The following is a 16,570-nucleotide window of genomic DNA, read 5'->3' on the forward strand; positions in this document are numbered from 1 at the left end:
TAGGTTACTCTTGTGAGACAGCTCGCTCCTCTAAGAAGACGTAAGCAAAAGCTGTGTCTTGTGGGTACTACAGCCACTGCCCGAGTTAGCAAGCCCAGAACTCAGAGCAGAGTAAGTACATTGAAGTCAAACAGCTCCCCGTAGCAGTTTATTGAAAACTGCACCAGCTGAATCGCACCAGTTTGTTGACACTATAATGTCTTTTGGAAAACAAGCACATGAGCTTGGTAAAAAGTTTTGGAAATTTATTCTGAAGGGGGCAAGCAGAAGAAGATGAGTAACATATCTATCCCACTGTATTCTTGCCTTTGCCTTTCTGTGCCGGTGGTGGGAGCAGAGAGAGCAGTGCTTGTGTCAGGAGGGACTAGCCAGGTACATCAATCTGTGTCGCTGCTCATTTAGAAGGCCCTGTGGAAATGGAACTGGCAGTTTTCTTAATGAAGACACTGGAAAAGGCTGATGTATCTACTGATCACCTTATAGATGTGGACAAAATAGAGTATGTCATATATTTGTAAAAGTTTCAGCACAACGCCTGTGGCATATGACAGGCATTGCCGGATTAGAGCACTGTCAGAGGGGCTGTTGCAAGGCTCACTGTGGTAATGATTTTTTTCCTTCTGCTCCATACAACTTGTTTGCAAACTGCTGGGTGAGAGCTAGAGATGTGAAAGAAAGAATTAGAGGAATTAGTCAGATAAATCCACTCCCTATTGAGGAATTGGAGTATAACTTGCTGGACAAAGAACTCCTCGTATTACATTGCTTTCCTCTTGCCTCTGTTTTGCTCCGCACCACAGCAAAGATGTGCCTTGCAATCTTAAGGAAACTTCCCTGCTCTTCTAATATTTTTCTCACTACTCTTTACCTATCTATAAAATGATGTCTGCTATTTTGGTGCCTGCCTGTAACAGTTTTTTGGAAGCAGAGGTCTGTGTGTCTGAGTTATGCACAATAAGATTTCTTTCAAAGTAGTTGTTCTTTCAAAGTAGTTGTTATCTTCCTTGGTTCATATATAGCACTCTGAATAGAATAGAACCTCAGTTAGATGAACTCTCCTCTCTTTCTGATCTATAAATATTTCATATATGGGGGTTCTAGGTCTTTCTGTTTCAAGTTGGAAGAACAGTGTGTGGATAAAAACTACCTTGTTTCCCCCAAATCTTCCTGGGATCACTTCACCCTTCGTGATTAAGCTGGCTATAAGCTGCCATTGTAGTTTGTTTTTCTCTCAGGGTACATGCTGTTTTCTGTCTGCCAAACTGAAGAGGTTTAGCTTGCAATGAGTAGAGACTGCTGTTGTAACAGATTTTACATGGAGGCTACTCTGGTGATAGGCAGCCAGTTCAAAATATGCTGCAAGTATGTGCATGGTCTTAGAAGACCTTGGAGAGTGACGGGCCAGAAGTAGTGCAGTTTCAGATGACTACTTCATCAAATGATTACTTTGATAAACTGTAAGCTACAAAATGCTAGATTGGCGGAACTATCAGCAGAGGAAGAAAGGTACTAGAAGACAGATTTTATTGCCAGGCACACATTTTAAATCTGGAGTTAACTATTGAAGTAAATGAAGTAATACCTGATTTTCTTCACAGCAATTGAGACCAGGATCTAATCCCATGCCCTGAGGAGGGATTGATAGTTCTCACTACTGTTATGTTGTCCATACAAAACAGGAAGCTTAACAATAACCTGCCTTTGCACAGACATCTAAAGGGATAAATTCTTGCTCTTGGGATGCTGATTTTGAGTCAGGAAGATGCCTCTTTGCTGGACCATTGTCACCTTGTTGAAATAGGTCTCCATTATCCTCTCTGTGCATGTATCTGAATTTGTTAGGGGATGTGTAGGACTGTGTTTTCTAGAGAAACTTCCCAGGGGGCTCCTAATACTACCTGAAACTACTATTTAGTATTTTTGTGTGGCTATTATTTGCATCAGACACAGCTGCATTTTGATAGTGGGCAAGGTGATCAATACATACTGTATAAAATAATAATTATTTATTATTTATTGAGTGCTGTGAGTAAGCTGTCTGCTATGCAAAATGTGGAAAAAGACAAAAACCTTTTGAATACATGATCAGAAGAGGGAAGGAAAGGCAAATAGCTTTCTAGTCTGCCCCTTAAGGAAAATGTAGCATGAGTGTCATACACAAATTTTACAAGATTGTAGGGTTTGGAGAGAGGAGCTGGAAGGTTTGATTTCTCACTTTCTGTTCTGTGTGTGCTTTATGTGCACCTATGATCTTGCCTGCTAGTTGTCTTTGTGGTGGACTTTCATCATGATAACACATTAAACAGCTTTACATAGATGCTCTCCACAGAAGGCACTCTGAATTATTTTGTTTGCTGCGCCAAGTGTTCGTGGTGATAAAATGATAAATAATGATTCTTAGGATACACACTCTTGAGTGAAATGTTGCCTCTGGTGCAGTGGATGCTGTCTGTCGGTGCGATTGTCTCTGCTTTTACAGAGGAAACGAATGGATGAAAAGTTTGAGATATTTGTTCAAAGTAACAAGGAAACTTAGTGGCTGGTTTAAATGAAATGGGCAGTCTATAAATTGACTTGAAATGCCCAGTAGGTTTGGGTCAAAGAGTCTTCGTGAACTTTAATGGTTTTGAGGGGTTCACGGAGGTGATCGCCTGAGGGTCTGAGGAAGGGTTTACCTCCTGTTCCGACGGCAGGTCCCTGCTTGCTTGGGTGGCGTTGGCAAACTCTAGGAGTAAGCTGCGTACCTCTCCTCCCCTTCCTAGGACCAGAGGGGCAAAACCACCCCCGTGCTGGGCTGGCCGGGCGAGGCAGCGCTCCAGGAGCGAGACGCCGACGGGGCTGGAGGCAGAAGCGGAGCCACCAGCCCCTCGCTTGGGAGGAGGCGGCGGTGCCGCCGCCAGCTCGTGAGCAGCAGCCCGGCGGGGCTCTACTGCCGCTGCCCGCGGCTGAGGCCGGCCGGGGGCGCGGACCCGGGCCCGCGGTCTCTTTAAAAGCCGGGGCCGGGCCGGGCGGGTGCGGCGGCAGGGGGCGGCGGCGGCGTGCGCGGGGCTCGGGCTGCTCCGGCACCGCGGCGCGCTCAGCCCTGCGCAGCTCCGCCCGCGGCCGCCCGCGACTGTCACGGCTCGGAACGGCACGGCACGGTACGGTACGGTACGGCTCGGCTCCGCTCCGTACGGCGCGGCCAGCCCAGCCCAGCCTCCCCGGGACCTCGCGAGTCTCCGCGGCTGGGGACACGCTGGAGCCCCCTGCCCCGCAGCGGAGGCGAGCCGCGAGTTGGCGCGGCGGCCGGAGTCCGCCCGGCTGCGCAGGTGAGAGGGGGCGGCTGGCAGGGGGCGGCTCGGCTCGGCGGGGACTGCCCGACCGGCGGGCGCTGGACGCCGCTGCTCCGGCACGCCGCGAGCGGGTTTCTCCTGGCCCGCCTCACGGCAACTGTTTCGGATCGGTTTATCCCTCTCCCTGCTCCCCGTGCTCCAGCGGGGCTGGGCGCTGCCCGCCCGGGAGGAGCGGGCGCGCACCGACCACCCGGGACGCTCCGTCCCCGGTTCCTTTCTCTCTAGTTACTGGGAAATCGCAGTTCCCACGGCTGGGCTTCTTGGAGTAGAAAATGGGTGGCCTCTCGCAAAAGAAGACGCTACGCTGAGTTTCAGCAGGGAGACGTTTAGAGAGAGCCTACCTACTGTTTGGCTAAAGCGTAAGGATTTCTTTAAAGAATTATTAATGAGGAAAGAAGAGAGGCTGAAGATTAAAGTTTTTTTTTTCTTTAATATTTTTCTTCTTCCAAGTCTTCGGATCTATTACAGTAGCGCCTTTCCTCCCCGCCTTCCATTTGTTTGTATTAATGATTTAGTAGTCGTCTTGCCTGAAAACTTCCACCGTGAGCGACTGCTGTGTTTTTTCAGGCAGTCAAGTGACCTTAAAGGTTGGTTCAATGCTTCCTTCGTGCAAGATGTATGTGAAATAACCGCTGTGGTCGTGTGATTTTTTTTTTTTTTTTCCCTTCTCCTTTTCTGTCGGGAAAAAAAAAAAAATCCACCTGCTTTATAATTTAAAAGAAAACATCATTCGGTCAGGGAGTGATGTAATTCTCCTACCTAAGGGCACTGACTCTGGTGCTTTGCAGGTGACTTGTCTTTTGCTTACTCTTTGAATTTATTTTAATTGTAGGTTTTTGTAGCTAGGAAGGAACATATTTAACCAGTGCTCTTTGAGGGGCATTTTGCTAAAATTGAAATTTTTCTCTTTCAAAAATTTTTTTCCTGATTTCTCCCCCCACCCCCCCAAGAAAACAATAAAAAGATTAGGCATGAGATCAGCAGCAGAAAGACGAGAGGACTGGGGAGGCAGAAGCCAGGCTAAACCCACCGAATCGTTTCTTAAAAGGACACTTTGAGCCTTTCGCTTTTCCAAGCTCTTTCCACCTTTCCATGATCAAACTGTTCAACGCTTTGTTACAAATAGTTTTAAGAAATTATTTCTGTTTCTGCTAAATATTAGATTCTTCCTGTATTTTTTTTTTACTGCACGGAATTGTTTCGTGGTAAATACACAGCCTTCCTAAAAAGGTGAATATTGAAACAACCGCTTTCCAATACCTGCTTATTGTGTATTTTGAGGGGCTATTTTTTGAGGGGGCGAACTCTTAAATAGACCAGTAAAAAGTCTAAGAGAGATGTCGAGTTGGTGGGGGAAAAAATGATTGCAAAAGGTTTTGTTTGTCGTGATGGTAGATAGAGTTATTAAATGTAATGTGAACCAGAAGGGTGTTACGTCTGTCTCAGGTTTAAGTTAAAATGGTCATCGGTGTTAAGTTAGGCCAGTTTATCTATGGGTTAGTAGTATTTTCGGGGGGAGGAGGTTGCAGAGATTACTGGTCTTGATTTTGGGAGTGGACGCACTTCATCAGCTGAGCGAACTAGGTTATTGTATAGACATAATTTCCCATTTGTCTGTCGGTTTGTTTTCAGTCTTCAGCAGTTTCTTAAACATTTGTCTCTACACATATCTGGTTTTTGGGAGTAGGGAGGTGCACCTGGGGACATTACAAGTTTGGGGATAGTGGGAGCAACAGGACTGTGTTTATTAAAAAAAAATAAAAATAAAGAAGTTAAGAGGTGAGGATTCTCTTTCTGGAGCATTCGGGCACCTTCCAGTGGGGTACATCTCTCAGTTTTTAATTATTTATTTCACTTTTGTCCTTTAAAAAAGAAAGTAGAGCGAAACCAAAATGAAACAAAATAAAATCAGAGCAAGCGTTGAAAAATATATAGATAAAGGAAGGGAACGGCTGAAAGCCCAGTGCTTGATTTCATCGTCCCGGTGGCGATGGCTTCTCGATAGAAGTGATATCTGCCGATATCACCCCTGTTCCATGGCTGTAGCCTGGCCTCATTTTACGCTGCGTTTCCACTGAACATGTTGACATGCTGCTGCTTATATAAGGGGAAGAACAAATTCAAGCAGATTAGTGCTTGGGATTTTGAGATCGGCTACCCAGATCATGTTGTGGGTTTTTTTCCTTTCCTTGGGGGAGCCGATGAGGGAAGGCTGGAGAATGATGCGAGGGGGTGAAATTGGGATGTGTGGTTGGGGGAAGATGGGGTTGATGCGAGGAGCAGCTTATTCGCATAATGTCTGCGCTGCGTCCCTTTTCTTTTTATAAAACCCATTATCTCTAAAAACACATTATTCTTCAGCCTGGTCTAAAAAAAAGAAAAAAAAGTAGTGGGAGGGGTTATCATAGCGAGGGGGTTCGGTATGGGAATCATTAGACCCACTGCTGCAAAACCAAGATACAGAAATCCATCTGCACCAACATTTCGGGGGGAGGGAGGGCGTAGAGAGGGGGGAAGGGATGGATTGTCTATCTTGGATTAGCGAAGTGGAGCTTTGTATTCTTCATTTTCCTCCCCATTTTCTGCCATTTCCCCCCCATCCCCCCCATCCGCACACCCGCTTTCCTTCTCCCAGCCCCCACCCCCTCAAAGGTTTCTCATCCCTTGACGAGAAAATTCTGTGTTACATCCTGATGGCTCTGCGGCTTTTTTTTAGTGCATCACAACAGTGGCACGATGACCTTTGCTTTGTGCCACACGGATTTGGGTTCCCGATAGGGCTGTGACCGCAGCTTGGGCACCCGTGCACACACTGGTGTGCCCATAGTCATGTACCTAGGACAGGCCGTGATTTAATTCTGATTTTTTGCGTCTTTGTGTGTGTGCGTGCGGCTGATAAACATTGGCAGAGGGCAGGGAACACAGTAAATGCCAAAGGCACGTCCATCCATTTCGCCAGCCCTTCTTGCCGCTCTCTTTCGCCGGACATTGTGTCACACATCATGAGATTTTGTGTCGAAAGGGGTGTGCCCTATGTGGATAGCAGGGGCCTGAGGATTGGAAGGAGCATATGTGTACTGGGGAGGGAGGAATTGGGGGGGGGAAATGGACCTGATGATGCTAATAACATTATTTTGGTCAAATGAACGTCTGGTGATAATGATTCAGTGTAACCATCCGTGAAATACATGCTTGCGACACACTGGAATAAAGGTTACTCCAGGGAGCTCTGGCAGAGCCAGGCATGCCTGGGGGAGCGAGCCATCCTCTTGATGGAGGAAACAAAATTCATAAGCACCCCAGGCCCCCTCCCCAACTCCTCCTTGCATGTCCGAATTGGAGGGCATTGCAATGGAGAGACGGGGTGGGCTGCACTGGAGCCAGCACCAAACAAAGCTTTCCCACCTCATTCTCCTATGCCACCCTCCCTTGCCCCCTTTCAGCTTATCCGTGCCGTTGATCCAGACGATACAGGAATATCGCCATTTCCATGCAGTCCCTGCTGGAGGCTGGGGGGAGGGAAGCTCCTTGTGTTTCTGCTGTAGTATGTGCAAGAGAGCCACGGTTTTTCGGGTCTAACAGGGAATACGCTGGGGTGGGGGAGCAAAGGAAAATGGGAGTCTCTTCCTCCATTCGTTCCTTCCTTCATTCTTCCCCCCAGCTAGAGCATGGGGAAGGGCCAGGCAAGCCTCAGCTGGTGGTTGCGGTGGCTTTTGTGCCAGGGTGGGGGAGCTGGGGCAGTAAGGGGGAGGCTTTTCCTGGCTTTCAGACAAGCCAGGACCCTCTCCAAAGCTCTCAGACCTGCTCAGTATCTTCTCTGGGTGCAAAGGACCTCCTTGCTTGGTTATGGGCTGCTTGCACCCACACAGAGGGGAGCTGGGGGAGGAAGGTAGCTCCACCAGCCACTACTTCTCATCTTCCATGTGTGGCTGTGCCTGCTCTGAGGTCTCCGGGTTTCTGGATCTTTCCACTTCATGGAGCAATAGCAAAGCTGAATAAATAAATCTGTCCAGGGCTATTGTTGTTTGCTTTTTGCTTTTCTCCTTCCTTTCTGACCTTGAGGTGCTACCTAGACTGTAGCCAGGAAGGTCCCATGCTGTTGATGTTGGCAATACCTGGAGAGATACCAGTTTCCCCCACTCCCCTGCTTTGTGTTCACCAGACCTAATCTTGCCTCAGCTGCCCAGCTTCACCAGTAGTTGCTTTTTGATCTCTCCCTGCCCTCCCCTTTACCCCAGTCTCTTCAGAAATGGTTGTCATGGTGCAGCTCTTGTGCTTGTAGTCCAGCCATGACCGATGCTGAAGATGATACATTGGCCAGCTGAACAACAGGCAGAGGGGACTGCAAGGGACCACATGCCTGCTGCCCTTGGGAGGCTGCCTCCCTGGTACCCTGCAGGGTGAAGGTGGGCCATGTTTCTATGGCTCCTCGATTTCCCCAGCGACCAAGGTACTGGTGTGTTCTTGTGGCACAGCAAACCTCCTTTTATGAATTGGTAGTGGGAATAGGAAAGGTTGGAAGAAATTATTGTAGGTGAACTTCAATGACTGCAACATAAGTTTTGTAGTTCACCAGTCTCTGACTGTGGTGTTTTCCCTTCCTTGAGCTGGCACAGCCAATGGAACAGAATGAACTTGCACAGCGCTGGAACTTATTTCTGACCCTGAATGACTAGCATCCTTGAAGTGAGAGAGATAACTCAGTTCCTGCAGAGCATTCAGAGGATAAGAGGTGGTGCCAGGGTAATTTGTGGTAGTGATGATGGTGAATTTTAAGACCTAAGTCCCTGCGCTAAAGGAAATGAGTATGTCTCCTCTCTCCTTTACTTTCCTCCTCGTCCAAGCAAGTTACCAAGCCATGAGGTGCAGGCAGTTCTTTTTGTGTTAGGATTGGATTTAAACCCTCAACAGAGGACACCTTCAGACTGCACAAGATCTTCTGGCTCTTGCCTGAAGAAGGGAGAATTTAATCCCTTTCTTGTAGCATCAGTGGTTGTTTTGGTGGGTCTACTGAACTTCTTGCTTTTGTTTTTTGCAGCCTTTTCTTGGGCTCGTGAGTTCACCTGTCTTGAAGCAGAGTGTATTTCCCTCCCTTGATTTGTTTCCATTTGCCTTTTCATCAGCTCTGCACTCTGGGCATGTGCAGGTAGATGTCTGGATACTCGTTGAGCTGTGATATGCTGTAGGAAGGGTAAGGCCACATAGCTGGCTAAGAACAAGCTGAAGGAGCCAGAAACTTTATGATGACCAAAAGCTGGGATGAGAAGTGGCCTCTGATGATGATTCAAGTGACACAGTGTTTAATTTAAAAACAAAATGCATCTGACTATCTGCCCCTGTCACCATCAGCATAGAGAAGAGTCAGGCTTTATTTTGGGAGTATTGCCAATGCAGCTGGTGCCAGAAATTACAAATTTTGGTTAAGCTTTGGAAATTTTTATCAGTTCTCCCTCTCATCCCCCTCTTCCAGTTAATAGCAGTCTGTTAATCCAGCAGAGTTGGCTCTTCATTCATACAGCAAATTGTGAGGAAAGTATTTTGCATTTTGGAAACCAAGCTGCTTGAGGGACTGGCAGCTGCTTGAAACACACTACAGAATCTTGGGTCAGGACATTTGTTTCTTTCTCGGTTTTCTCCTCCCATGGGCATAGGCAACACATGTGTAAAGGATTTTGAGATCTAAAGGTGGTGATTTGGCCACTCACCGCCAATCCAAACAGCTAGACCAAGACATGCTTTTAGAAGGGCAATGTGGCAGGTTTTATTCTGCCTTTTTCCTTGTTGTGGGCAGTGGATGGGGTTTTACTGCTCTTCCTTTGTACCCTTTTTTATTATTATTATTATTACTGTACATTGGGCTAGCCTGAGTATGGTTTTACTGGTGTTTATTAGGGATCAAGTGCAAGGTCCCTGTAGTGGTGTGCTTGAGAAGTTGAACAATAAGACTCCTAGTGGAAATACGCCAGTGATGTTGGGAGATCCTGCATTCTTCCTTAGGGGAAGGTGGGGATACAATTTCTTTTTTTTGCCATTCACAGTAAAAGGTGTGCTCTGAGCACTGTGGACAGCTGTTGGGAACTGTACACCACACAGCCAGCTTGGCAGAGTCCTCTGTCTGGGCTAAAGGCTGCAGCCTCTCGGGACTATGGGCTGCTGCAGGCATCGCTGTGTGGCTTTGCAGAGGGTGGTGGAGGTGTGCTTACAGCCGGTAGAAGTTCAACTCTGTCTGAAATGTGGCCCCTTGCTACAGGGTGGATTAGCCCTTCATCTGCCTTGCTTCCCCATGTCTCTTAGAGCTTTCCCCTTGTCTCTCACAGCGCTGTGCCTGAATTCTCTCCCAGGCGCACTCCCCTGCCTGTTTCTTGTCTGCTGGCAGCAGCAGTGAGCCAGGGTATTGGGAAGGGACGTCAGGGATGAGGGGGTTTCTGTCAGCATACCTGCCGTCTCGCAGCAGTGTGCTCAGCTCCTGTCCTTTCTAAATTCCTTTCCTCTGCCCTTGATGGTGAGGGATGGCTTATTTTGAGCACAATCTGCTTGTGTCATTCCTGGCCCTGCCGCTTGTCATCCATCACATCACGGGAACTAATTAACACTGGTAGCTTTGGATCCTGGGAATGACAGTGCTGGGATAGTAGACTCTTTCAAAGATCCTGATGTATCTCTTCATAACTAGGGCAGCCCAGCCCAGCCCAGGAGTTCATGGACTCTATTGTCTCTTGCCTGCTGCACCAACACTGTAGTGAGGGTGCCTGTGTGTTGAGCAGGGAGGGCGCTCTAGATCTAGGCCTGCCTCATAATGCCCTTGACAGTGCTGCAGCATCCCCTGCATCCAAGTACCTCCCAGCAGCTGGATGAGAGCCAAGGAATGGGGTAGAATAATAATTGATGAGGATGGGGGGAGGTATGATGTAAACCTTTTGAAGCTGCTGGTAGCTTCTCCACTGCTGTTGGGTATGTATATAGCTGTGTTTAGTCCCAGAACGTGAGTTTGACTATGGGAGCATCCTCTGCTCATGGCAAAGTGTATATGGTCCTGTTTCCACTGCACTGCTGATCCTGTTGCTCTGTTGATGAGGGGTGGAGGGAGTGGTGGTGTCATCAGGGGAATTGGTGTGCGTCTCTGATGGGGATAGCAGGATTAAAGGTGAGGCATTGGTCATACTGTGAGGCTACCCAGAGTGCACTTGCTCCCATTCTCCCTCTACTGTCTGTCTTTCCTGCTGTTGTGAAACACTTGAAGGAGGGGAAGAGTCCCATGGGAATGGAAAGGAGGGTAACTAAGCAAGAGGATGATGTTTGCCGGCAGCTGAGGGAGGATGAGGAGAGCTCCTCCAGCGGTGTATGTCTGGTGGGACTGACTACATCTGCAGAGCAGGGAGGTGCTGGGTTTGCTTCAGTCTGCTATTGCAGACCTTTTTGTTTTTTTGTTTTTTTTTTTCCCAATAACGTGTTAATTAAACATTGATTTCAGGGGAAAAAGGAATCTGCTTGAGCTGCAGAAACTAAATGGAGCGTGGAGGAATGGGATCTGGTGAGGGATGTATAGAAGGACTTTCTGTCAGCTGTCTTCATGACTAGTCATGGAGGAAAACAAGGAAAGGGCTGGTGAAAAACCTCTTCACCTGAAGTTTAGAGTCCTTCACTTGTCTTAAGGGGGAATCTTGTTCCCAGTTTTCAACTGATGTGTGCTAAGGAAATTACCAGGTCGCCAACTGTGCTTTCTTAAAAAAAAAAAAAAAAGTAACAAAATGCCTCATTTTTTTTAAAAAAACAAAATGGAAGAGAGACTTTTTTTTTTTCCAAGGCGTGTTATGGTTCAAGAGGCTTTCTGTTCAGTTTGGCACTCTGCTGATTTTCTACTCTTGTAGTTACTGTTGTATCTATAAATTAATCAAGCTGTGGTGCAAGTTACGGCACCAGTCCTAATGGTATACTTGCTCTCGTTACTCGCAGATATTTAGTAGTTCAACTGACCTCCATTTACTGCGTGTGGATGAGTCAGTCACTGAACACGAGTATAAAACTGTGATGTGCACATTTAACGTTTTCTCTTCTGGTCCTCAGAGCACTGAAAGGTGAGACAGGATTGTGATATCTCCCGCCCTTGCTTGGTTGAGCTGTCTTCTGTTCATTAGACTGGAAGAGCCAGTGGGAGGCTGTGCTGCCCTCCTTTTATACTTTCAGGTGTTAGGGATTCATAGGGAAGATAAGTCCTTGCTTTAGTGTTGAGATTTTATCTGGAATAAGCCTCTGCTGATATGAGCAATATGTTCTTATGACATTAAACAGTTTGATTTGTATTCTTTTGACCACTGTGCTTTGTCTTCACTAGCTCTGGGAAATAATGGAAAGGAGGGAATAACCTATCTGATCTGTCTGAGCATTGCTTAAGTCTGAATTAAAATCATTATGCAAAAATCTCGGTCAGATCATGCAATAAGCAAAATGGCATCATTGTCCTGAGAAGTCCTGGCTGCTAAATTCCTTTTTGCACCATCTGCAGTATCAGGCTGCAGAAGGATCTGCTGTAGCATTAGGACACATTTGAAAAGGAGCAGATTAAGCCATGGAGCAACGCTTTCCCAGGAAGATTTTTGACCTGCTGGTGAAACCCACAGAATCACAGAATGGTTGAGGTTGGAAGGGACCTCTGGAGGTCATCTGATCCAACCATGCTCAAAGCATGGCCACCTAGAAAAGCTGACCACATCCAGATGGCTTTTGAATATCTTCAAGGAGGGAGACTCCATAACTTCTCTGGGCAACCTGTGCCAGGACTCAGTCACTCTCACAATAAACAAGTGTTTCCTGATGTTCAGATAGGATGTTCTGTGTTTCCATTTGTGCTCCTTGCCTCTGGTCCTGTCACTGGGCACCACTATAAAGAGCTTGGCTCTGTCAACTTTACACCCTCCCTCCAGGTATTTGTATACATTGATAAGATCCCCCGTGAGTCTTTTTTTTCTCCTGACGGAACAGTCCTAGCTCTCTGAGCTTTTCTTCATGTGAGAGATGCTCTCAGTTCTCTTTGTGGCCCTTTTGTTTGACTGTACCCATTATTTCCATATCTCTCTTGTACTTCAAAGGGGTGGGCAAAATTGCACACAGCACTCCAGGTTTGGCCTCACCAGTGCTGAGGAGAGGGAAAAGATCCCCTTCCTCAAGCTGCTGGCAACACTCTTAATGCAGTCCAGGATACCAGGAGACTTCATTTGTGCAAGGGCACATTGCTGGCTGGTGTTCAACTTGGTGTCCACCAGGACCCCCAGGTCTTTTTCTGCAAAGCTGCTTCTCAGCCAGGTGGCCCTCAGCATGTATTGGTGCATGACCCATGAACATCACTGCAGTGGTATGGAGTGTCAGCAAAGTAGGCAAGGTGGTCCTTAAGTATTAACTTAAGAAGCAGAAGTCTCGAGTTCTTTCCCAGAATGTGTCAGACCAGATTTCATACTGTCATCACTTTGGCCATTCACTGAGAAGTCAGAGTTATCATTTGTAAATTATTATAAGCTCCCTGAAAGGAAGTCTTCATGTGTCTGAGAATAGAATAGTTCCAGTTGGAAGGGATCTGCAGTGATCATCTGGTCCAATTGCCTGACCACTTCAGGGCAGACCAAAAGTTAAAGCATCTTATTAAGGGCATTGTGCAAATGCTTCTGACAGGCATAGGGCATCAACCACCCCTCTAGGAAGCCTGTTCCAATGTTTGTTCACCTTTTCTGTAAAGAAGTGTTTCCTCATATCTGTCCTGAGCCTCCCCTTCTGCAGTCTTGAACCATTCCTACACATCCTGTCACTGCATAGCCGAGAGATCAGCAGTGAGGTGACCCCTCAGCCTCCTTTTCTCCAAACTAGACAACCCCAGGGGCCCCAACCACTCCCCATAGAACACAACTTCCAGCACTGTCACTAGCTCTGTTGCCCTGCTCTGGATGCATTGAAGGACCTTCACATCCTTTTTAATTTGTGAAAGAGAGAAATACTCCCCTTTTTGTAATTGTTGTGTTAGTATAGCAAGTTACTGCAATCTTTTTGTAGACCATGAAGAAAAAGAAAATATTGTTTTGACTTTTCTGGGGGGACGGATTTGGGGAATGCAGGAATTGTGTGGTGGAACTAAGGCCAACCTTCTCAAGGGACTCTGTATTCCTTGTAGTGCATTGAAGTCCTGGAATCAAAATCTGCTCACTTCTCTGGTCAGCTCATGAGGCACTTTGAAAGAGGGTATGATACAATGTAATCCCAGGCATATGCGTTTAAAATACCTGCTGCATATCTGAGAATCGAATGTTAAGGGCTTTATGGAAAAAAGCAAGGAAACAAATTGATCCTTGATGTAATTTCCTCTAAGTCATTAATCAAATACATATTGATGGTGTCTCTAACAACAGTGGACTAAAAGGCATAATTTTGTTGAGCTGGGTCTTAAGAATTTAGCTCAATATAAATAGGTTTTTAAACGTGTCCCTTGTCTTCCTTCTTGGTTGATACAACCTAGTTAGTGAGTTGCTGGTAGCTCTGTTTTGTATAGCTAGGGTCATAGATTGACGTGGTGCCCAAGATGTTGCAGTACTTTTTGGCAGTGGATTGTAATTTCATAGAATTAATGTATTTTATGAGGCTAGAGTGAGCTACTGTTTGTTTACTAAGGCCACAGTGTGTCAGGTAGAAATGCAGAGTGAAAAGGCAGTAACAAATTGATTGGCTTTTGATAAGACAATAGCTTCTAGGAAGTTCGCCTGAACCCAGCAGTTCGGCCTTCCATGCTGTCTTTGGTGCCAATGTGTAACATGAGGCAGGAAGTTGATCCACTTTCTTGGCACAATGTAGGTCCTGTACCTATTAAACTAGAAAATGGTCTGAATTCGATAAGGAGAAATTTATTAAATACAAACTACAGCACTTGGGAAGGTGAAATCAAATGCCTACATGTAAAATGGGGGATAACAAGCCAGGCAGCAGAACTACAGGAAAGGATCTGGGAGGCACCACAGTGAGTCAGAGACTGCATGTGAGTCAACAGTGTGGTGACGTTGCAAAAAAGCAAATCTCATTTTAGGGTATATTTGATGGGAATGTCACGTGTAGTGCACAGGCAGTAGTTTTTCTACTCTAGCAGCCGCTGCTGAACCCATAGCAGAGCTCTGCATCTGGTGTGAGCATCAAAGCCAGAAACAGTGGAAAGAGATGAGGAGAGGGCAGCCAGGGCGGTGAGTGTCATCTGTGAGGAGAGGCTCCAGGAACCGGGTTGGTTTATTCTAGAGAGAAGATTGACGAGGAACGTGAAAAGTCTTCCAGTATTTAAGAGCTTGTTTTAAGAAGACAGTGATTAATTGTTCTCTGTGTCCACTGGGAATAGGACAAGAAGTAATCAGCTTAATTTGTTGCAAGGAAGATACGGAGATAGGTGCTAGGAAAAGCTTTGTGAGTGTTTGGATAGTTAAGCATGAAAACAGCTTTCTGAGAGAGGTTGTAGTGCCCTCATCACAGGAAGTTTTAAGAGTAGGTGAGACAGAGAGACACCAAATTTTACCTAGGTAGTTTTATTACAGTTTTGACCAGTTCAGAAGGGGAGGTGGCTGGCTGAACTCCCAATGCCTGCGTGCAGCAGCTCTTACACTCCCCGAAAGGCAGGCTTCTCCCCTCACTGGCTATTGTGGTGGGAGCGTGGGGAGGCAGGGCCAGGGCAAAACACTCCCTCTGCAGATGCCCCTGCAGCACCTTCCATGCCCCTGGCATGATCCGATTTTACAGTGCATGTGCCTAAAAGGCCTGAGGGAGCTTTGGCAGTATCAACTTAGCATCCAGCGCTGTAAGTTTTTTTATTTCTTCAGATAACAAACAAGCAGAGGGCTGGCCTAGTTTTCTGCATCCTTGTAACTAGGAAATTGAAGTTATTTGAGACTCTTATCCTGGTTCCTGATTAATTTACATTGGCAAGATTTGAAGATGGAAAAGGAGGCTTACACTTCTGCTTTCACCTGGTAAATACCACTCCAGGTTTATATGTTGTTAATACAAGATGATTTTTCTGTGCTCCTTCATCAAATGTAGTGGACAAGGGCAAGGATTTTTCTCTCTGCATCATCCTTTATTTCAGTTGCCTAAAGCAGAGTAGTGTATATTAGGCATTGCAAGGAGGTATATTAGCACCCAGTGGGTTTGTGAAGATGGAACCTAATGCCTGATCAGTAAAGACATGTATTTCAGTACTTGTGAAAGAGGGTCATGGCACTTCCAGAGAGGAGGATGTTACTCGGGATTGGGGTTCTTCTTTCCTGAAGGTTCAGCAAAACCCTTTTGTGAGGGTTCAACAAAAAAAAATAATCCAAGACATGCTAGGTGCTGTATTACTTCTGTCTTTTCCTGAATCTTAGATTTACATGAACAGCCTGTCTGGAGCCAGTTGGGCCTCGGTATCAATTTCTGAGCATCTCCAGTGCAGAGAGCTGGTTCCCCTAACAAACCTTCCCAAAGAAGGAAGTTTCTTCCTTTTGGTTTGACAGAACATCTAGGAATCTATGCTTGTTGAACTTGAGCAGTGTTGAGCTTGACTACTATGTGTGTGCACAGTTTATAATATAGCCACTTTGCACCTTCTTACATAAACTTGTAACTGTAAGCTCTCGCCATTCTTCAGAATGAGTGGAGGGTGAAGATATTATACTCTACTTCTTGGCACTAGAAGTGAGTCAGGGTTGACACACAGAAGTAGGAGGCAACAGTTTGTGTGTAGGAAGCTTCTTCTGTCCAAGGAAAACCTAAGGGTTATATGCAGGATGTTAGTCCTGCTGCAGTGCAAGGCTGGTATCTTCTTCTGGAGCTGAGTTCATATACACTCACCATTTGGAGCATATGGAGAGCTCAGCAGATTCAGGCCTCAAGGGATGACTGGTGAAGTGGTTGAAGGTAGGTTGGGATGTAATTATTTGTTTATGAGGCCCCATATTGTACCAAGTAATAACTGTTTACGAACACTGCTGTGAAGTCAGGAGGGAAACATTCCAACCCATGGAGATAGTAAGATATAAACTAATTATTGTTGTTATTATTATCCCTGCCTATTGTGGTAGCACCTACACAATCCTGGTTCAAACACAGGGCAAAAAATGTTCCCTGCCCCAAAGAGCTAGCATGCTAAGGATGAGACAGGAGACAACAGATGGACACAGATAACTGGGGGAGTACGGAAAAACAAAGATTGGTCAGCAGAATGGGTGGTATGATAGCATGTTGAC

General features: G+C 46.3%; 1 protein-coding gene and 1 long non-coding RNA gene across 27 annotated transcripts in view; one reads left to right on the plus strand and one right to left on the minus strand.

Moving 5' to 3' along the window:
• Positions 1-3,133: 3,133 nt before the first annotated feature.
• Positions 3,134-16,570, plus strand: part of NRXN3 (neurexin 3) — a 1,041,771-nt gene continuing 1,028,334 nt past the window's right edge. For all 26 annotated transcript variants that reach the window (XM_061463692.1, XM_061463704.1, XM_061463706.1 and 23 more), the window contains exon 1: positions 3,134-3,308. The gene's annotated coding sequence lies outside the window, so the exon portion shown is untranslated. The remainder of the gene's footprint in view (positions 3,309-16,570) is intronic.
• On the minus strand, positions 8,455-10,109 carry LOC133274781 (uncharacterized). The gene is made up of 2 exons (XR_009745259.1): positions 9,770-10,109; positions 8,455-8,512 (listed from the first exon to the last, which is right to left on the minus strand). It is a non-coding gene; the product is annotated as an uncharacterized LOC133274781 (long non-coding RNA).

The sequence above is a fragment of the Pezoporus flaviventris genome, unplaced genomic scaffold (assembly GCF_033815535.1).
Source record: "Pezoporus flaviventris isolate CSIRO_AGI_PZ_B2104156 unplaced genomic scaffold, CSIRO_AGI_Pfla_v1 ptg000036l, whole genome shotgun sequence".
In the NCBI taxonomy this organism is placed as follows: domain Eukaryota; kingdom Metazoa; phylum Chordata; class Aves; order Psittaciformes; family Psittacidae; genus Pezoporus; species Pezoporus flaviventris.